Genomic DNA, 22,162 nt, shown 5'->3' with positions numbered 1-22,162 from the left:
CATTTGTTCTCTTATAATCAGCCTGTCAACCAACTGTGAATCACTTTGAAACTCATTAACCTGTATGAAAGGTGCTATATGAATAAAGTTTGATTGATTGATAAAAGCTGTCAAAGTGAACACAAATACACTGTTTTCAAGGCTCAGTAGAAGACAAAGAAAATGTCTATAGATCTTGGTCACCAGCTCAGATAAAAGCTGATTATGGGTTGAGTGTAATTAACGATATTGAAGGTGCTTCAAGGTTCAATAACCGATCTACATGTGAAAAGCAAAAAGGGGGAATTTCTTACTTAACAGGAGATACTGACTCCATTATTTAACTCACACTGCTAAAGCATCACATTAGCTTCAGCTAAACTTAGTAATGCACGTTTGTGGATTTTACCCTTCATCTCTTACAGTGTAGTCATTCTGAGAGAATAGCCTCAGGGTCAGTACGGAGAGAAGTGATTGTTACAGCGACGAGACCCATTTCCACATACATAATGGCACATCAGTCCTGTATTAAGACAGATGTGGAAAAAACTGAATCTTTTCCTATAATGCAGTTCAGTCTAAATACCAACACAGCGTAACACAATCTTACCCATCGTTTTTTATTTACTTATTCCTTAATGCATTCTGCAATGTTTCCCTTGAAAATGGGGATTGATGATGTCACGCCTCGCCATAACATCCAATCAATAGGAAGCAGGAGGGAACAGGGTGATGGATGAATGTGGGGCAGAGGAGAGGCCAAGCTTGTAGCGGCCGCGCTCCTCCTCGTCATCATCTCGGTGAGAAGATGAAGTCGGGGGACAGAATAGATGAGCCCTGATCATGTGTTAATGATAGTGAGATAATGTCCTGAGGTGATGTCGTCACACTGCGGCGTCTGTATAGGATAGGTGTGTGGTGCGGCCAAAAATTGCTTGAATGTGTGTGAGTGTGTGAGAGAAAATGTGTCAGTGTGAAGCAAACTATGAAAAACAATCCAAATTTACTCTGACATCTTTATTTATAAGCACTAATTGCCGCTGTATCTCAGTCAGCGCTTTCCAGTTACAATATCCAAGCTGTCCAAAAATGATTTATTACCCTGCAAATTTTACACATTGAGGTTTCCTTCCTTCGCTGTCAGAATATCTAAAATATTACACCTTTTTCTTCCCCCACCTTACTGATTGTATTACTGGTGAAGATCTTCATTTCCCCTTTTACGCGCTTCCTCAAATCATTTCCCAGCCATTTCAAATGCAAACTTATTTGAAACGCTGCGTTGTGTCGTTCGCAGACACCCACTTGGCGGATTAGTGGCGAAGAGAGGAAGCCATGTTTAAACAGTAGCTAATCCGATAATTGAATGCAGATTTATTCAAGCCCTGTGCTTGGACTGGATTTAACACACTCTGCTGGGAGCCGGGAGGGAGGGGAAGGGTAGGGAAGGGAAGGGAGGGGTGTTGTCTGCCAGTGTGGGTCAAACCAAGCTGCTGCATATTGAAAATTGATTCTCACCCCTCTTCTTTTTTTTTTTTAGGAAACTACTGTCATTTACATGTCACATTAATTCCTGCCCCGCTGTCCCGGTGAGCGCCGCTGGGATTAACCTCACATGGTTCCGCTGTCAGTGCGCTAACACGTCCACCTGACTCCACTGTGAAATTGACCTTCTATATCACTTTGGCTGTGTAAATGAATGTCACACTCAGGCAATCAAATGATCCTTCAGTCAATTATATCAAGATTCCATCGCTGTTATATCACAGATTATACTGGTCAGACTTACAGCCTGAGGCAGAGTGAAGGGATGCTACTGTATGTGGCTTCATTATCATTCCGCTGCTGCTCAGATGTGTTTATGATGATGGCAGATGCGCCTGAGGTGACGCCACCTCGCTGATGAGTGTGTTTTATGCACTGGAGCCTGATGTGAGAACTAGATTCATATTCTTGCACTGTGTGTAGAATATGAGTAGAGCCATAAAACAGTGTGTCAGGGGTTTGATTGTGTTTATGAATTGTATCTAAAGGCAAATCAAAACATCCGGTGACTTGTCGCGACACGTATTTTACGAGTTTCAACAAATCGTTACAGTAGCGCAGTGACCCTGAGAGTTCAACACGCTGCAACAAAAGAAAACACATGCAAACAGGCTAAATACAATCAAATGAAGAGAACGCATTCACCCGTTTTACACAAACGAGCAGAAAAGGCATGAAATTGAGTATTGTGGTATTGCAGCAAAAAATCCCTTTGCGGACCAAAAACACCACGTCTATAAAAGACCTTGAACTGCAAACAAGCTCAACTAAAAAACTTTCCTCAAGCCGAGAAAAGCCATTTAAAAATATGTGACATCATCACAATGTGAAGTCTATAGGGCGAGCAGGAATTTGTGGGTGGGGCTAGCAGGGGAAACACTACTGTTCATATTCAGCGGGCTGCAAGTATCCAGCTTTTATAATACATCCATGGGGGCAAAAGGCAAAGATACTGTGTGCTCCAGAGAGCGGCTTCACACTGGTGTTCTGAAAACATCAAGCAGTAAATTTATGATAGACTGATCTGATTTGGCTGCCAATCAACAGTTGAAGCTGCAGCACTGACTGTGGCACACAACTAATGGAGGCAATTAAAATACTTGAAATTGCACATTAAGTCATTTTGATACTAAGAGCATTGAAGCACCTGCACGACCAGAGTGTGATTTCTAAAGAAACATTAGCTAATAATACGCGTGAAGGAAACTAATTCTTTATATGAATGTCGCCTCTTGAGAGACAAATTGTGGCTGTTACTGGGAGTGTGAGTGTGTCACATGAGTGTGAGACAATGAATCTATGGATGTGTTGTTAGTTGCAGACATGTGTTTTCGTCTCATGATGAGCATGCTTGTTCAGTATGAATAGATGTATTCTTATATATCCATACGATGTTAATGTTCATTGAAAAAGACATACAAAGAACTCATTGTAAAGTGAATTTAGCCTGGAGGAAGTGTTTGAACCTCTGTCTTTGTCAAATGTATTACTATTAGGTTAATGTATGTGTGCAACATTGGGAGATGTCTGTGGTGAGTCTTGTTCTGCTGAATATGTGTGTTTAAATTGGAAAATGTTTAATTTTGCTGTGCATGTGTTGTCAATTGCAGTTTTTTCATGGCATTGTATGTTACGTTCTGCCTACGTTTGCAAAAGTTTCAGAGTGTTGACCTCATAGAATATTTGGGCAAAATCTGCAGACACCCATTGGCTCAGCTCCAATGTCCACCACAAGTCACCACAAACCATGAACCCTCACAGACTTTGACAATACTTGTGACATGGCTGTGGGTGTTGGAGTGCAGAAGGCAGTGGAAGCAGGCTGGGTAAGTTGTAAGGAAGCAAAATAGGGGAAGGGTTAGTTTCCGAGTCAAATGGGAATGGCTAAGATGAAGATTGAGGAGAGTGTGGATAACAGCCAACCTACCAGAGGACTCCAAGAAACTGTAAGAAATAGAGGTGTGTCTCAGTGGCAGACACAGGCTGAAATATGTACAGGCTGCAACAAATGTTTAAAATAACAGAACTATGCTGTGTTTCTGTGTCGTGCTAAAGTCTGACAGAAATTCGGCATCCAGTTTATACAGTTTATATGTAGTTATGACAACTTGCAAATTGGTGCGGCAGGCTCACAGATTTGTCAGCAGACATGGCACATCCAGGGTCAACAGTAGAAATCTACTTGAAAGCTTTTGCCGGTCTTACTCAAGCTGGAAGATGTGGAGTTAGGTTACCTTTCAACTGATGGGTGGATTTTCTTTCTTCAGAATGTGGTCACACTGTTCAGATTGTGTTTACACCTGCCTGTGATCTGACCACAGTGTGAGCCAGACCTCCAGATGAGGTGTCACAAATTGCGTATCTCGTCATACTTTCTTCACAGTTAGAGCTGTGAGACACTGTACAGTATACACACTGAAAGAAAAACACAATGAAAAAAAGGAGAAGAAAACCATTCTTCTCAGTCTACTCCAATGCAAAGACAGTTTCTGCTTTTTTTTTCTTTTTCAGTGACTCAACTCCCACACTGTGCTGTTGTTTTTTATACTCTTGTGTATTATAAAAATGGTCAGACCTTGGGAATAGGATATCATCTGTGCATCCACTGTCAGCATTTGTTAGCTTATTTACCTTTGAAGGCAGGGTAATTTACCCAGCTGACAGTGTCAGAGGTCCAATAGATGAATTCCCAGTTCCTCCGAAGTATACGTGAATTAATCATGTATTTTAATTTGCCGGCATCCCCATGTCGCTATTTTTCTGCTTATGAGGCCCCTTAACCTGTGTTTGTGTATAGTTTGCAACACATTGCATTAATATGCCGCTGTGATTCTGGACTGAGTTAGCGCAGCACAATGATTAAAACCGTCCTCATCAGCAAGTAATACACGAGGGGATGCCAAAGTCATTAAAAGCTCTAATACTCTATCATTTCCTCCAGATAATCAAACTGAATAATGGAGTGGTGGTAAATGCCTTGGGCTGTGCTCTTATTAATCAGCTACTGAGGGCATGTATGTGTATGTATGTGTGTTTGTGTCTGCATGTGTGCGTTCACGTGTCACTCTGTATGAATGCTATAGCTACTATCTGTACAGCACACGATAATATTTTTCTGTATGTATATATTTTTCTGTTTCTGTGTTGTCTGAAAGGAATCTATTATTTAAAAAATAGAGAAGTATGGCTTATTCACGATTGCTTGGAGTCACAATGTTGCACCACAAAAGTTACAAATGTAATCTGACAAATTTCACAAACTCAATTCTCTGATTCACAGGGCAGCTGAACTGAACTCTTAATATCACTGCTAATATGTGAGAGTGAAAATATTGCTTTCATTTGATTTTAGATCTATTTGAGCATTTTAAATGTAGTGTCTATATTTAGTGTTACTTTCCTTGGTCAGTCATCTTTCCTTTATGAGCCTATGTGAGAAAATGAGGGAAAGATCCTGCAGCATGTTGCACTCACTTCATCTTATTTTTTTAAAAAACAGAAGCCAGAAGAATGCCATTGATAAGAAATCCATATTTGTTTTTTGGGCTCAAATGCTTTATTTCTGTTTATTCTCGTTTTGCATTTCATTCATTGTTTTTCCACTTGAGAGGTCAATTTGAGTATATTGCTTGGTCTCACAGTCATTTGTCCAGTGAGCAGCACATTTCCTGCAGCTACTATATCACAGAAATTCCTTTTTTTTTTTTTTTTTTCATTGTTTGAAAGAGGCTCTCTCAGTTTACTCTGGGTGCCATTAATCCTTATATAAGAACTGGGCTTGGCCTTAACTGCTGAAGCAAGATGCTAAGAGGTTTGGGTTGAAAGATAAATTTACACCTGGCGTTAACATGCAATCTGAGTCTTGATATAAAAGCACATGTTAATGCCACGTTCAAATACGCACTTTGTGACACCTCATCTGGAGGATGTATGGCTCACACTGTGGTCAGATCACAGGCAGGTGTGAACACAATCTGTACAGTGTGACCACATTCTCAAGAAAAAAAAATCCACCCACCAAGTTGAAAGGTAACCTAACTCCACATCTTCCAAGATGGCAAAAGCTGCAAGTCTCTCACAAAAAGCTATTCAAAAATGAACAGCGACATTTCTACTGTTGACCCGGGATGTTCCATGTCTGCTGACAAACCTGTGAGCCTGCCGCACCAATTTGCAAGTTGTCATAACTACATATAAACTGTATAACCTGGAGGCTAAATTGCTGTCAGACTTAAGTACGTCTGTTATTTTAAACATTTGCCACAATTCTGTTGCAGGGTGTTTTTTCAGCTTGTGTCTGCCGCTGAGACACACCTCTATATGTTACAGCTACTGACATCCACACTCCCCTCAAATCTTCATCTTAGCCATTCCCATTTTATTCCACAACTAACCCTTCCCCTACTTTGTTTCCTCTCACAACTTGCTGTTGCTTCCACTGCATCCTAACATGATCAGAATAAACCCAAAGCTGCTCTTTTTATATGTGAGTGCCATTAGTTGGTCATTAAACTTCTAAAATCATCCAATTTCACCTCAGAACAACATACTCTAAGCTTCAAGGATGGTTCTCTTATTACTATTTCAATCCATCACAAGGCAACAGATCCAGGAGAACAAAAATACAGAAAATTGATTTTACTAACCTAATTGGGTCAGAAAGAATCTTACTGAAGTAACTGCTTTGTGTTTTTAAAGCCCCCTTTCACATTCTTGGCCATGATTGAGAATTATTTAGTGTGCTGCTATCCCTACACACAAGGTCCGAAATCAAGCCCTACAAATCACCACATGCACATAGAGTTTTTGGCTGGTGAGTAAATCTCAGAAAGTTATCTGCCAAACTAGAGGGTAATATAATAGAATGTGGCATGATAATCAGGTTTGTCCCTTTACGATGTAGACACGTGCACCATATGTGTTTTTTTACCCATGTCTAAACAGTGTTATGGAACTGTGGGAGCGCTCAAGACTTCCTGAGGCTAAGAAGTGTCAGCCATAGACCTTCTTGAGCGCTCCTAGTTTAACTGTATGAGATCATCATCTACTCAGTATTGCAGCTCTAAACACTAAACTGTCACTTGCCAGAGTACATGACACAAAATGTCAAAAAAATAAAAAAAATTTGCTTGGCAGGTGCACCTTTTTATCTACCAGTCCTCCTTGGTAGGTAAGTCAAAAACTTAAATATCGGACACTGTCTATGCAGGTTGAGCAGAAGCTGATCAGATCTGTGCAGTGTTAGTGTCACTTCTAAAGGCAATACTTGCAAGAAAAAATATTATCATATAGTCCATTGAAAGCAGGGTACCACCAACTCCACATAGCCACATGTATTTGTCACCATGACGATGATACTGCTATTAAAATTACATAGTGATGAATGCAAATACTCACAGTTAACCATTCTGGCATTCTGCTCTGTAGATTTTAAGCAAGAAAAGCGGTTTTGGTTGCATAAAAGACAATTTAGACAACAGCGTGGCAGGTGCTGGCTTTTATTTTCTACATCAATAGGTTCCTGTGATTGACTCCTGGGATAAAAAGTGGTTCTATTTACAGATGCCATGCTGATCACACGCTGAAAACACATGGAAAACAAGTTAACATGGAACTGCTGAAAATGTGAGCCTCTTTCAAAAGCAGTTTTTAGCAGTCTTCCTGGAAAAGGTGGATAGAGAGGCATGAATGTGTTGAAGTACATGGTCTCTGAAATTTAAAATCTCACTCATGTAGTCCTTTCTGTGTAAATGTGTTGAATTGATTACTTATTTGGCTGTGCCATCTTGTTACCATTGGATTCTGACAACAGGATTAGACCCTTTAAGCCTACAGAGTTATAGTAAACCATGTTGGTGTAAACAAACCCAATGATGTCACCAAGGCTGAGATGCTCGGTGGTTGTCTAATCCAAGAAAAGCCTCCTATGTATGTCATCCAGGCTCTTTCTGATAGGATTTCACCCTGTTGCACAGCAGCAGCAGCAGCACAGATCTTTGGTGAAGTGCAGTGACAGGAGTAGTAACTAGTGTCAGTAGAACAGTACTGTGGAAAGTGGAAAGTGTCATTGTCGTTTTAAAAAGAATTAATCTATCAAAGTCAAAACGGGTCTATACAGAATCATCAGAGCTGTGCGTTTAACCTTCTTTCATCTACTCAGTGTGTCTTTGAATGTAACAGACAACTACTGTATCTCTCCATCAGGGGTATGCCCACACAATACCTTTTTTCAGCTCCATTCTCTCTCAGCTCAGGCAGATTTTGGCAGTGATCCATGGGCACATGAGAATGAAACTGCAGTGAGACCTTTAGGAACCAAGAATCTCTCTGATCCTCTTGAGTAAGGATACATCAAAATGAAATTTCAGCCTGGGTTTCTCTACATGAGCGAAGCATTTATATGACATAGTTTCATTTGGGCGGGGTTCAGTCGTGTCCATTAAAGGAATACCAGGCTTATAGGCAAAAGTGTAGCCAGTAAAAGCCTAAAGCTGGCGTTCCCCTGACTTAACCTACAACTCCAATGATGGACCCCCGATAAGCCATTCTCTGCCATGTTTTTAGCAGCAGTAAGAAATTGTTGCCTCAACCCTGACTTCACCTACGTGGAAGGTGAAACTCAGAGGGACTTGCGTTTCATCTGATAAGAAGCTAATCTAATTTCAGCGACAAATGTAACAGGATGACGTGCCAGAGTCTGTCGAGGAAAAGGGAACTTGATAGAGAACTGAGGATAAAAGGCAGTGGGAGATTCAGTCCCATTTTCTTTATCCTTCCAGATTGTATCAGTATAGAGAGGGATACGCTTTGTGTATTTAGGATGCCTTGTCAATGCATAAGTGGAGGATTATGGCCCATAAGTCATGGCGGAGCAGGATTTTTTCCTACTAGTGCTTTATCCTTGCTAATAGCCTCAGAAAAGAAGAGGAAATAGGCCTTAGGGAGAGCGCAAAAGAACAGCTTTTATATAACAAGTTTTAGCATAGATGGAAGGGGAAAGCATTTATCTACCCGTGTAGTTTAATAAAGAAAATAGAGAGGAGAATAAATGACAGGATAAAGGGATGACAAACTCAGCTCTGTCAGCAGAGCTTTACAATACATGTACTTCTAGAGCAGATGATTACAATTATGCCACGAAATTTGATTTCATGTCATATCACCACTGAGAAAAGAGACAATGGCAATGACAATGGTCCTTTAACCTTTCCCGGGTGTTTGACAAGAACTATCTCTCCTTCAGATATGAAGACAAAGGCTTGTGATAGCAAATCTGCCATCTGTTAGATAGAGGGGGAAAAGTACCTGGTATGACAAGCTGCTTTTACTCTACATCTGCTGCATCACAAAAAGCTCTATCACTCGTCTCTGCACAAGCACTACCCATCACATCTCTTTCTTAGGAGAGAGGTGTTGCCCGAGGCAAAAGAACAGAGGATTGAAGGAAAGAGACAGGGGGCATCAAGCAGCGACATCAGGGGAGATGAGACATCAATGCAGGAAAAATGGGTGTTGACTAAAAAGAGAATCCCAGGGTGACTCTCTATGCTATGAATACTGATTGGCAAAAATTGCCTCATCTGGCAGCTTAACCGAAGAAACATGTTGGCATCCTAGAGAAGAAAATATAAAATACAGTTCCCTAAAATAGCCCACCATTCACTCTATCACTTCTAAAGCAAGTACATTGGGCAATAAGACTGAAAAAGTTTTTGTGCACTGAAAATTAACCTTACATGGTTTATGTCAATGCAATAAATGTTTGAAGGGGAATTTAGAAAAATCACTCAAGTGCAAATAATGAACATTAATTACATAATTAATGCGCTACAGAAACACCGTATTCCTTTGACATTTAGTTTAAGTGGTAAACTAAGACTTCGGCAGCATTTTCAAATGAGATCACTGTGAATGTTATCTCTATTTTAAATCATCGTCCATTTAGTCTAATTGAAATTAAATTGCTTTTTTTTCTACTACAGTATAAATATCTGCTCTGTAAATCACAGCAACCTAAAGGGGGTAATTCATATTTTATATTTTTGGTTTCATGATGCCCGCGGTTTTGTATTAATTTGGTGAAATACCATTAGTTATACGGCTATGCAGACACCCATTATCCAAGCTGACTTAGGGAATGGGGTGTGCAGGGTGTCTGTTGTATGGTTTTTGACCCCTGTGACCTTGGTTACACCCAGTTTATCTTCATGTTAACTGAGCTGGTTTGGGCCCCCGGCTGCTCCCAGAGGGGCAGCTTGGATTATGAAGTATTAATGGGGCCATGGCGACTAACTTATGGATGATTGGGTTCAGTGAGGCAGTCTGATGACATGTTACAATGGTGCAAACATTCATCTGCTCTACCTGCTGTGTCCACAGAGTCCAGTAGAGATACAAAAGCCTGTGTGTGATACCACCAAGGTCACATTGTCACCCTAGTTCTGTATGTGCAGCGTAGAGGGCTCACTCAACCTATGGACCCTGCCGCTGGTGGAATCTGTATTTTTCCCTGTACTAGAATTCAAAGAACACATTTCGCATTCATCTTTAACACCATCATTATTCGACTTTTTTGTTGGTGGGCCATTGTCTTTGGTGTATTCGAGGGAACAAGAGGTCAGAAATCCATGTAAATCATTTAACCTACTGTGCTCTATGTAACCTTAGCTGGAGGCATGCCAACAGACAGAGCAGTATGCATCTACATGTAACCACTGATGCATTTATGACTAGAGCAAACACGAGCCAGTCCCCAGTGTCAAATGCAGACACATGTGGCACACATGAATGAACACACAGATATACTATAAGTCACAGTAGTGATGTTTCAGCCAGGCCAGTCCAGTGTTGTTGTGTCCTTGGCCAGAGGAAGCTCACAGCTGACTGGTCTGCTTCTGCTCCCAGCAGTGTGCCGTGTGTTCAGCAGAAAGCTACTGGAGGATGAATAAGCCCACGGCTCCCTGCAGGCTGTTGCTTATTAAATGGTAAGTGTTATGGCTCGGCCCGCTGGGCTACAAATATAGGCATTACCCCAGAATGCCGCTTGTTGTCTAGAACTCATCACACTGTCGCTTCCTTTTAACCACAAGCCAAGTCAATAATCAGTGTGTTTGTACTCAGCTGGTTCAAGGCGGCAGGGATGAGAAGGGAGTACACACTGCTGCCAAATAAGCGGGGCAGTAATAGGGAGTAAGTTTAACTGAAGGAGTTTGTTTATTAGACTATTTAGAGAAGACACAAACTGGGAAAATGTGGAGCATATTTGGATCTCGCTTCCCTATGCAATAATGTTGTACTGTTTATTGAAACAAATGTCTCCACAAAACATCCTTAAAGTTAAATATATAAATACAACAGAACATGTTTCTTTTTATGCTTTTTAACTGTACATTTTTTACTCTGTGCCCCATTTGTGTTTTTTATTTAAATACTATGTGAACACAGGCTGTGATACATAATTGAAAAATACAATAGTAGATCATTAAAAATAAATAGAAAAAAACGATCAGTTGCAAAACTGTACACCACAGTAATAACTGCTTATCGCTGAAGGTACTGACAAACTTGAATATTGCAGATTATCATGAAGCAAGCACAGCAAAGATTCTAAAAGTCTTTGACAAACAGCATGAAGTAGGTCACTGATGGCAAGATATGATGTCTTCTGTCACCCATCAAGGTTATAAAGTAAGTATACTTCACTGGCCTGCATGCATGAGCAACCATGCATGTTACTGTATATGTATGTGTGTGTTTGTGTGTGGGAGGATAGAGTCAGACTGGAGATGGCAAACTCTTAAAGGTGCAGTGTTTAGAATTTTGTGGCATCTTGGAATGGACTAGGTAGAAATTGAATATAATATTCAATGTGTGTTTAATTAGTGTAATAAGAATAATTGTGTTTCCGATACATCAGAATGACCTTTGGTTGCAAAATGCAGCCTAACCACTAGATGCCACAATTCCGATGCATGCTACCTGTAAATCATTAACAGTAACAATCTCGAAGATCTGATTAGTTGTCTTTGGCGCCCCCTATGGCAATAAGCAGTAACTGCAGTTGTGTTTTGGACCTCACTCAATCTCACCTCCAGTGATCCAAACTTTGCTGCATTTGCGATGTCACACTAGTGGAGACTGGGAAAAACCAAGTAGGTCTACAGTATCTGTGAATTGCAGTATCTACACAACACACCCATGATACTTGATGACACCCTCTCTTGGTCAGGTTTAGACATGAGCAGTGAGATGGTTATGTTTATGGGTTAGGGGTCACGGTGTGTGCCGTGTAACATGATATTACATCAACAAGATCGGGGGGGGGCTGCAAGATTACAGATAGACCCTTCTCGAAAAAACAGCATGCTGCTTCACGCTCAAGTGAGTTGAAGAGCTAGTGTGTAGTGTTAGCTAACCAACCACTGCTGAGTGATGGAAAACACAACATTAACTGTGTGCTGCCTCTTAATTTTTCCCAGGCATGTCACCACCGACACCCAGTTCATAATAATCATAATACTACAAATCCAAGGTCTTTCTTCACTATTGTGTTACCTCAATCAGCAATAGATAGGGTCTTAAACATATTTATTTAAACAAAACTCTTTGATATTATTACTAAAATATGCTTCTTTCTACTCAGCTATCCAATATTATAATCCAGACAGGCCAGAAAAGTAAGAGCTAATCGTATTAGTGTAATCACGCTGACCACATGAGGGCTAGCTGCTTAGTGTTTGAGTGGATTTCTGGACACAGGTGCTCCGCAATGTGGCATTACAGCCCCAAAGCCTTGTAGGGTCAGCCTTAACAAAGATCTGTTTCCATTACACAGAGCCAGTGAACCCCCGACCCTTCAAATCTTTACACCACAGGACACAGACCATGACAGAAAACAGTTACTGCAAATGAACTGTGAAAAATAATATTTGGACATGTTGGATGTTAGCTGTGTGTGCTATGGTAATGTTATTAATTGATGCAGGACACTGTCAGGTCAGTGTAGGCCCCTCTGTCACATGGCAGCTGTTTTCTGGATGATTTCACACTGATTTAACCCTTACTGTGCAGGCAATGTGTGAGGTGGAGGTCCAGTCATGAATAGTTTAGAAATGATGTTTGCAGATATGCTGACATAATATGCTTCATGATGTAAATGATGACGTTTTGACAAAGTCCTAACATGGGTATTATTAGTCAGAATACTTGATTGGCCAGCAACACGCACTTCAAATGAGGTGAGCAGAACTCCAGTAGTTGCTTCATGAGGGGGGTCTGCCATGATGAGATACACTGACTGGAGTTTGTCCAAACTTACAGTTAAAATATGTTTTAATGTGTTCACCAAAATAAGAACATTTCAGTTCTAAGTCAATCAATCTTTATTTGTATAGCAGTTCTAAGTGATGATTTCAAGTGATTCATTTTGGCAATACATGCTTTAAAAAACATATGACTGGCTCATAAATACAAGAGACTGTTAATCACTCAGAATATCAATGTCCAGCCACATCAAATTATTCATGTCTCAATGAATGAAGATACATATTTACACGTGGTCAGCTACAAACACCAACAGATATGCACACACACATACTGCATTGGCATGCAACCCTCTTTTCATAAAAAATAGTTACAGATGCATATATTAGAAATGACTGCAATGATCACCATTCAGGTCTGGCTAGTGTAAGAAATACAGACACAGTCAGTGCAATGGGAATAAGAATAAAACCGGTTGTGTAAACTGTAAAGTAACTGTTAAATCGCGAGTTCTGCAAGTGTGAGTGATTATGACTGTGTCAGCAAGGAGCGTACTTTTCACATTTACAATTTCCCTCTCTGTACAAGGTGACAGACTGGGGCCCGCTGCTGTAAAAATGGAGTTACGCCACAAGTCATTGTGAGTAAAATCTCTATGTAAGCACCCACGCAGCAGAAATGTACATTTGTGAATAGCAGGGCTGCCTGACAGACAGCATGAGCCCCTCCAGCGGGGTGAGAGCGATGGTGGAGAAAACAGCTTTGCCTGACAAATGCGAGGCTGGTACAACAGTAGAAAAATAACACATCTGAAGAGTATCTCGCAGTCAACATGGCTTGTTAGTTCACATACCGAATGCATGAAGAGCAGCTCTCATGTCAAGCACAACCCAAAACAACTGATATGTTATTCAGCTGTAGACATGAGATGGAGCCGATTCCTGTGCCAAGCTTTACTTTGATTCAAGCAAAAAACCCACACTATAACACTATAAGACCCCATGTTCAATTAATTTCTTCATCTGTATCGAGGGGTTGTTCATTTACACTACGGCATGCTTACATTACAAACAAGACGCTCAAAGAACAAGAATACCCAGAGTGCTTAATGATGAAGGTTTTTTCCTCCTTCACGTCTCATTTCCGCAGGAATTCATTAAAATTTGTTTACAAGAGAAAGGGTGTTTTGTTTTCTTGTCGCTCTTTTTAATTAGTGTCAGCCTCAAGGTCGTTATCTCTTCAGAAGCAATATTAGCATAGGTAAGCAAGTACAAAGAATTCAGGGGGTTTTGCGAGACAAGAGAGCAGTGATAAGCGGGGGCCAGAATCACAACAGGCGGGAGGATGAGATGAAGAACAGTGGATTTTTAAAGGCAAATATATAAAGCATTGTCAGAGAAGAGAGAGTAATTAGCAGAGGTACTTGTCAGCTACACCTCCTCCTCTTGTAACACTTTCTGCTCCTTCACCGACTGAACATTTTTCCACTTTCCATTTTTTTCCCCCCACATCTATCTCAAACAAAGTAAATCCCTGGCACTTTCAAACTAATTACCATTCTGACTGCAGCTAATTAATTTAGAAGTGGTTTACTTTTTATGCTGTGCGGCCCAGTAACACATCATCCATACCGGGTGCAGAAAGTGTTGCCTCATGTCTCACACCAGCTGTGCCTGTTTTCTCTACTCGGCTGGCTCACCAGCCTGCCTGCATGAGGGGAGGGCAACGAGGGCAGAGCCCGACACTTTATCATGGCAAGGTGGAAAGCTATTGGAGATGACAGCGGTGGTGGGGAAGGGAGTGAGGGTGGTGGAGGAAGAGGAAGAGGAAGAGGAGGAGGAGGAGGAGGAGGAGGAGGAGGAGGAGGGGGTGTCTTGGCAGGATTTTTCCATTCATGCAGACTGCACTACAGAGACTACTGTGCTGGTGGGGGTGGGGGTGGAGGGAGTGGAACAAAGCTGCTCAGATAACCGTAACCACTGATGTGAAGAGAAAGATGTTCCAACTGTAGTTGAACTAGTTCACCACTCCTATCTAATTATGCAAACACTGATGCTAATGGATCTCACATACAGACACACAGAAAGGTTGACAGTGTTAAAAGAATCTTATTGCTGGTTCAGCAGGTACGGTTACAGTGTCGCTTGTGTCAATGTGATGTTTCAGCCTTTGAATTTATCTGCATTTCATTATCAGGCTTCACCAACTGATGATCTGTTAAAGCAACAGGCATCACATCAACATCAAAGATTAAATTCATTGCACATTACAATACTTTTCATAAATAATAATGCGCATATTATTATGAATCACTCAGTCCCTGAATACTTATTCTCTCTATCAGCTTCTGACTCTGAAGTGATGGAGCTTCTTTATGAACTCAACATGTTTTGATTATTTTAAATGAGAAGTTGTTGTATTTCTGCACTTGTGTTTTTATCAGTGCCTTTTACATTAGTTTTCATCAAAAATGTAACTTTCATTTATTCTTATTTAGTCATAAGGTTCTAATTCATCTATAAAGCAAAAATGTCTATTTATTGGGAGCCTATTGAGATTTTCTCTGGGGTTTTGACTGTTTGTTGTTGTTTATAGAGTCTACAGTCTAGCAGCTCTGTGAGGTTGTCCTTTATCACAGCTGTACATTTAGCAAAATGCAAACATCAGCACACTAACAGGCTCACAATGACAATGTTAACATGTTTAGCAGATGTGTTTATCATGTTCCACAACTTAGTTTATTATGTTAGCATGTTAAAGTACCACTGAGGCTCATGGGGATATCATTGGGTTTGAGGATGTGTTCATGAACTGCTGGACAAATTGAAATTTTGACCAGATGATGGTGCTCAAGGGAAAACCGAAGGATCAGTAAGGTGATAATTCATTCGGTGCAGAACACATATGTCTATACCAAGTACACAATATCCATTCAATAACTGTTTTACTAGTAGGCTTCATCCTCTGGGAACCATGCATCTCTGTACAGATTTCAGTGGTACAGCACAGTCAGTCCATGCAAAGGTTACATTATTCAGTCTGGACCAATATGGTGGACTGACCATCATACTGAAGGTCTTGTCCCCTGAGTTATGCTGCAAGGACAGCGGCTAGAAAACAAGCAAATTAAAGATGTTACCTTGAACTCTTTATGATTGTTATATTTCACTCTTTTCTTTCCAAAACAAGATTATTTACTCATTTCTGTTCAAAAGTCATTTAATTAAACAGTAAGGACTTTCAAATGGCTACGTGGCTACATGGCTACATGGCTGCAATGCAAAACAAATAAACAACCTTGCTGTCCACTGAGCTATCTGGGATCTTTGCTTACATCTTTTCTTGCATAAAAATGTAATTTGTCTACACACTGATAGACAAAGACAGGGAGAGGGAGGGGTATATATTTGCATATATTCGACACACCTTTGTTAATGCAGCCATTCTAGAGGGTAAAACTTCTTTCACACAGATAAACACTGCTGGGCTTTAATAAACACGCTTAGAAGATTGTTTAAATTCAGCGGCTGTAGCAACGGTTGCAAATCTCTGCTGACCAAAATTACTTTTCAGTGTACAAAGCGACGGACATTCTCAGATAAACGTAATTGCAAAAATCCCCCACTGTCTGTTCAAATGTTCTGTCTTTGAGTGGAACTAAATGGATCCAATCTGCATTTAAACAATAGAACTTATCCGGTATAATTGGCATGTAACTAAACTTTTCTCTAATGGAAAGTAAGCAAGGTTAAATAAGGAAACGGCAGCAGTGAAATCTGGTGTGCGGAACAGTCTGGCGTTGCAGCGGGAGATGTGTTATTCTGCTTGATGATATAATTCCTCTTTAGGCAAAGTCAAACATTTCTCACAATGACTTTGTATTAAAAAGGAGCCCTGAGTCCATGATCTAATCGGAGAAAGCCTGCAGCGGCAATAACAAAGAGATGACACGATCAAAAGAGATAATCTTAGAGGTGCATCAGTCTAAACATTAATCAGAGAGGAACAGGCTCGGGCTTCCTGTAGGCTTCCACAGGCGGGGAAGGGAGGGGTTGAAGGGGGGCTCTGTGATGGATGACGAGCTCAGCGCAGGAGATTCATCACTTGCTTTTCGGATGGCCTATGCATGCTCACATTTCATTAGCATCATAAATTACGTCCCCCGAGGGATGCCAGGTGGCCTCAGACAGAGACCTCACCCTTGTGACAGAGAGAGGGACCACTGAGGGGTTGTCACCGTGTTCATGTCCCCGCCGCGTGCACAAAATCATGGCGTGCTGTTTCGTAGGTAGCTGATCGTGCAGCAGACAAACAACAAAACTACAGGGAGGCTGCTCAGCTGGTACAACTGGTGCAGAGCACAGGAGGCACAAAGCTAAAAACAGTCCTGGTCGTTTTTAAAGGATTTATGACAGTGTAGTGTTGGATGTGAAACTGCACAGATATTGATGAATGAATGTGACCTTTTTTAAGTGTTGCGTTATGCAACATGCCTTGTCTTGATGCAGATGTTCTACTGCCTGTCAGAATTACCAGGTAGTATAGAAATCCCATTCTCATTTAGGTTTTATGTTAAAACAACTCAAAGCACAGGTTTCTGGCACAACTTCACCTACTTCCAAGGTGCACAGAGAAGGGAAAAAAAGTCTAAAGAAGTCAAAGCTCCAGCAATACGTGTGGTATACAGAACAACTTCATTGTGAGACCAAAATGTTTCTGCATATGGCCTTCATCAGGGTCATCATAAAACACATTACAAATAGTATTTAAATACTGTATTTAAAAAAAGGAATAGATACAGAAAATAACCACGTATGTCCATCCAGCCAATGGGGTATCTACCAAAATGGGTTGGGTATGATCATGTGAACATATGGGTTATGGACCAAATACGGTGTCACCCATGTCATTTATTGGATATTCCCCTTGCCTCCTTGCCTGTCTGGGATAATAACTGGCCTGGAGTCACATGACTATATACCCAACTCCTCTCAGTAGATACCCCATTGGCTGATACATGTCTGGATGCACATAATTGGTTAATTATTGTTATACTTTTTAACTACCCTATGTTAATGGTGTTTGTTATGATGGCCCTGATGAAGGCCTCACTGAAACATGTAACAATAAAGTTGTTCTGTATAACACGAGTGTTGCTGGAGCTTTGACTTAAAAAAAAAAAAAAATCATAGCCAAACACTAAATGGGTGTCTATTATCACGTGTTAAATCTGATTTCCTAAAAAAAAGTAGCATCTTTGCAAACTGCACGTTTCTAAGGGACACTGATAATGCAGTGCCTTGAAGGACAACCGGTGGGTGATTTTATAAGAAGGGGAGGTAGGAGGTGGGAGTAAAACAGCTTAAAATATCCCTGCAGGGAAATTGCATCGTTGCAGTAGCAGAAGTGCAGAAAAAAGAACATCAAATAAATCCAAGGCTGAGGAATCAATAGTGATGTTAAGAAGCAGAGAGTGTGATGCAGGTAGCAACACAATAAATACAGCTTCAACAAATAAAACCTTTAACACCTGCACAAAGACATTTACAGAAGTACAGATATTTACTGCAAATACTGCAAATATGCAAATGTTCCTCAAGAACAATACTTCCAACTTAAAGCACATACAAGTAGGCAAAACGTGTTTACAGAGAAAATGAGTGTGTAAATGAATGTGTAAATAACTGCAACTGAGTGGCAGATCTCTATAATATAGCATATGTGCAGAATTATACAGAGGTGTCTTCCAGTATAATAATATATACACAGTAAAACACACTCTCACTGAATAACTGAATAATTCTATGTCATAAAAGCATCAATCTTACAGAACGAAGATAGAAAACAACACCAACACAGCTAACTGTGAGCATTGCATTGTCTTTATGAGCACAAGCCATGTGTAAATATTAGTTCAATTTTATAGTCTGTTTGGAGGAGACTACTTACTGTAGATAAGTTCAAGTCAACAAAGCACACTTTATTGTGGATCGTAACCACTCTGCCGATGTTTACTTGCACGTCGCAAATGATTAAAAATGTGTGTATTGTTGCACGCACAGGACAGGGAGAACTGTCATGTCATGTTAAAAAAACAAGCGTGTGCATCTGTAGTGGCATAATGACACTTCATGAACAATGAAAGAATAAAAGAGGTGGAAGTGGAACCGATGGAAATAAATGGTACATTATCATCCAGAGGAACATGATCAATATGTAATGAGGTTTAATGGGCCAGAAAAGTGTCTAATAGAAATGATGGCTGCACAAGCCTCGCCATGCAAACATAATGAAGCCAAATAAATCTCTTTCCTTGAGAGCACTTTGCCCAGAGCACAAATAACTCAGGAGTGCTGGTTTTATGACCTCTGTTTGTGTAAATATGTATCCTGCAGTCTGGTTGCCTTATTATGCAACTCGGGCTCAGTGGAAGATCTTTCTTGCTGAGGGAAATGGCTGTGTTTATAATGCAATCCTTTTAAAAAGGAGGTTTTCCAGTCATGCATTTTGTCTTTTTCTCCGAGCAGAATGGCAAATGTCTGAGTTCTCATTCTGTCGTACTGGTAGTATTTCATATTTCGTAGACTACGAGGATGATTGACATCCCCCCAGTGTGCATACAGAGAAGTTCAGACAGAGGACAGGCATTATTTGCATCAATCATTATTACCGTGGGGAGCGAGTGGCGCAGTGGAGTTTGTCTGTGTAACAGTAATGGCACACTATCACACTAAACCCAATAAACTGCTGCACAAACAGACAAAACACATGTAGTTTTTTAGATTTGTGTTTTGTTTTACATGTCTGAAAAGTTAATAGGGGCATTAATGACTAATGGCTATTCCTTGGATTTGCATGAACACTCATTAAACTAGAAGAGTGTATAGAATAAATCTGCAGATTCTCCAGTTAAAGATGAAATCACAACTTCTCTATGGATATCAGGTTTTGAGCTACGACAAAGGCTAAAACGTGGCAACAGACTATGTACGCCTCATTTTTAGCCTAGCTGATTGCTGGAAATGTCTTTTGCCATGTTATAATGCATATTATAAAATGGCGAGGACTGCCAAAAGGACAAAAGTCTAAGCTTTACAACAGGCTCATGGGGAATGGCCTTATAAAAAACAGGTTTTTCAACTATTGTTAATCACTGCAGCCATGAGAAGTCCACTAAGCGTACAGTCATGAATGAACACAAAAAATATTAGACTGATGGGTCCACTAGTATGCAAGCTGCAGGCAGATACATACACACACACACACACACACACACACCTGCATGATCCCCTGCAGGTTTACACCTGCCACAGATAACTAACAGTCCAACTAATTCATCTCAGACTCCAGAAAATTATTTAAAATCTGTTTTGTTCTGCTTGTCTGTGTTGATATCAAACCTTTTAATATGTTATGTGAAGCATCCAGTGTCTGCTAGATATTTCCTCTGGTGCACAGATGTGTTTCATGTTTCTAAGAGGGTTGAATAAAAGAAATGTTGAAATAATTATATATATTTTTACAATATCAACAGAACTATTGGACAAATACATGTCGAATATGTCCTAAACTTGTTGTAATGTTCAATACACTAATATTCCACTGTTATGCATTAGATTAGACATGTATAAAACAAAATAACTAGTTAATGACTAATTTAATTAGATTTTTAAGTAATAGTTTGATGTAAACTGGTATGCAGTAAATGTCAGTAATATTGAATGGTTGCTTCTTCTAGTACTAAGGGGCATCAACAGTTTATTAGTGAGAGATGTTCATCTATAAAGTAGAAAATCAAACTCAATCAGCAGATTAAGATGAGAGAATAAGGATCACAGGGTGTATTCATGTATGATTAGATACTGTATGCATGTTGCACCGTTGTAAAACCACTGCACTAAATTTATTGTACTTTCATTTCTACATGAGTGATCACAGAAGCAACTGAGGTAGACATGAGCTTTGTGATGGAGCTGATGGAGAATGAAATCTCTGCCAGCCCCACCACCCCAATGTAAGACACACACACAGACACACACACACACACACACACACTACCCCTTGCCTCTAGCACTCCAGGACGTAATACGGTGGTGTTCCAGCTCTTGCTTCCATTAATCACTCTTCCCTCTCGATAGCTGCTGTACAGGGTATTTTAAAGGGAAAATGCACCATAAAAAAAAAAACAGAAAAAATACTGTTCTATTTCCGTTTTTTTGGACAGACAAGTCAATATCTACAAACACAACCTATCTTTTTGTGTTTGTTGAGGCTTGAATTGACAACTGGGAGTTGTGGAGTTGGTCCATTTAAAATGAATAACACTGTAGGCTCTGTGGGAGTTTACACTACATCCAAATGAGTTGTATTTTAGTATGAGGCTTACGTCTGTGAATTAGACGATGTGCCCCTATTCCAGTAAATTCTCCACGGTGCTCTGACTCCCATAGTGACTTTGGAGATTTTCATTATTTACCGTCTGTGGAGCAGCTGCAGGATTTATCTATTGATGACATCATCACTACAGTCTGTCTGCTGTTCAGCTTAAGCGGACTGTTTCAAATTCACAAACTCAAACTTTACTATATCATAAAAGTAACATATGGTAATTGTTTTCCAAGATGTATTTTCCCATAACATGATTCATTTGTATGTCTGTACTTTATATTCTCCAGGAGGGGGCAGGACCTGAAGCAGCTGATTAGCTAAGGGCCGAAGATGGCTGACCAAGAGGACAGAGAGCTGGAGAGAGCTATTTCCAAACAGGCTCATGATAGATATGTTTACTGTAGTATAACTGAAATCTCTCTACTTTCCACTGGATAATAGTGGATTAGACAGTAAAGAAAGCACAGACTATATGACAGTGATATTAAACTGTGTATGCACATTGAAGTCTTCTCAGACTGTGTGAGATACAACCGTAAAAGTGAATGTTGTTATTCTGTAGTTGGCTCCCTAAATCGGGGCCAGAGAGTGCATCCATGCCATCATAAACACCCAGGGCTTTCATATTGATTTCTCCTCCACGTTCTCACTGAGGTCATTATACCGGTCAGCTCAGGGCTGAGGACTGGGCCAACCGGGCCAACCGGGCCAAGCTGAGGAAACTGGCAAAGGGCTGAAAGGTGTTACCTCTGTGGCTCTGACATCTAATACAAACTGCTAGCAGTGGCAAAGAGTGCAACCGAAGCTCATTTTTAATCTCTGGTGATATGATTCAGGTGACATCATCAGAGATGACATCAGCTTGAGCTGCTTTAAAAACTGGGAGTGTGGGATTTTAAACAGGCAAGGGAGCTTGAATGAGGAGATGCCATAGACTTGCATTATGGAAAGTATAGGAGGCAGTTTTAGCTTGACTCTCACCTGGGAC

The sequence above is a fragment of the Scomber japonicus genome, chromosome 13 (genome assembly GCF_027409825.1).
Source record: "Scomber japonicus isolate fScoJap1 chromosome 13, fScoJap1.pri, whole genome shotgun sequence".
Lineage (NCBI taxonomy): Eukaryota > Metazoa > Chordata > Actinopteri > Scombriformes > Scombridae > Scomber > Scomber japonicus.
This window is presented reverse-complemented; position numbering follows the sequence as displayed.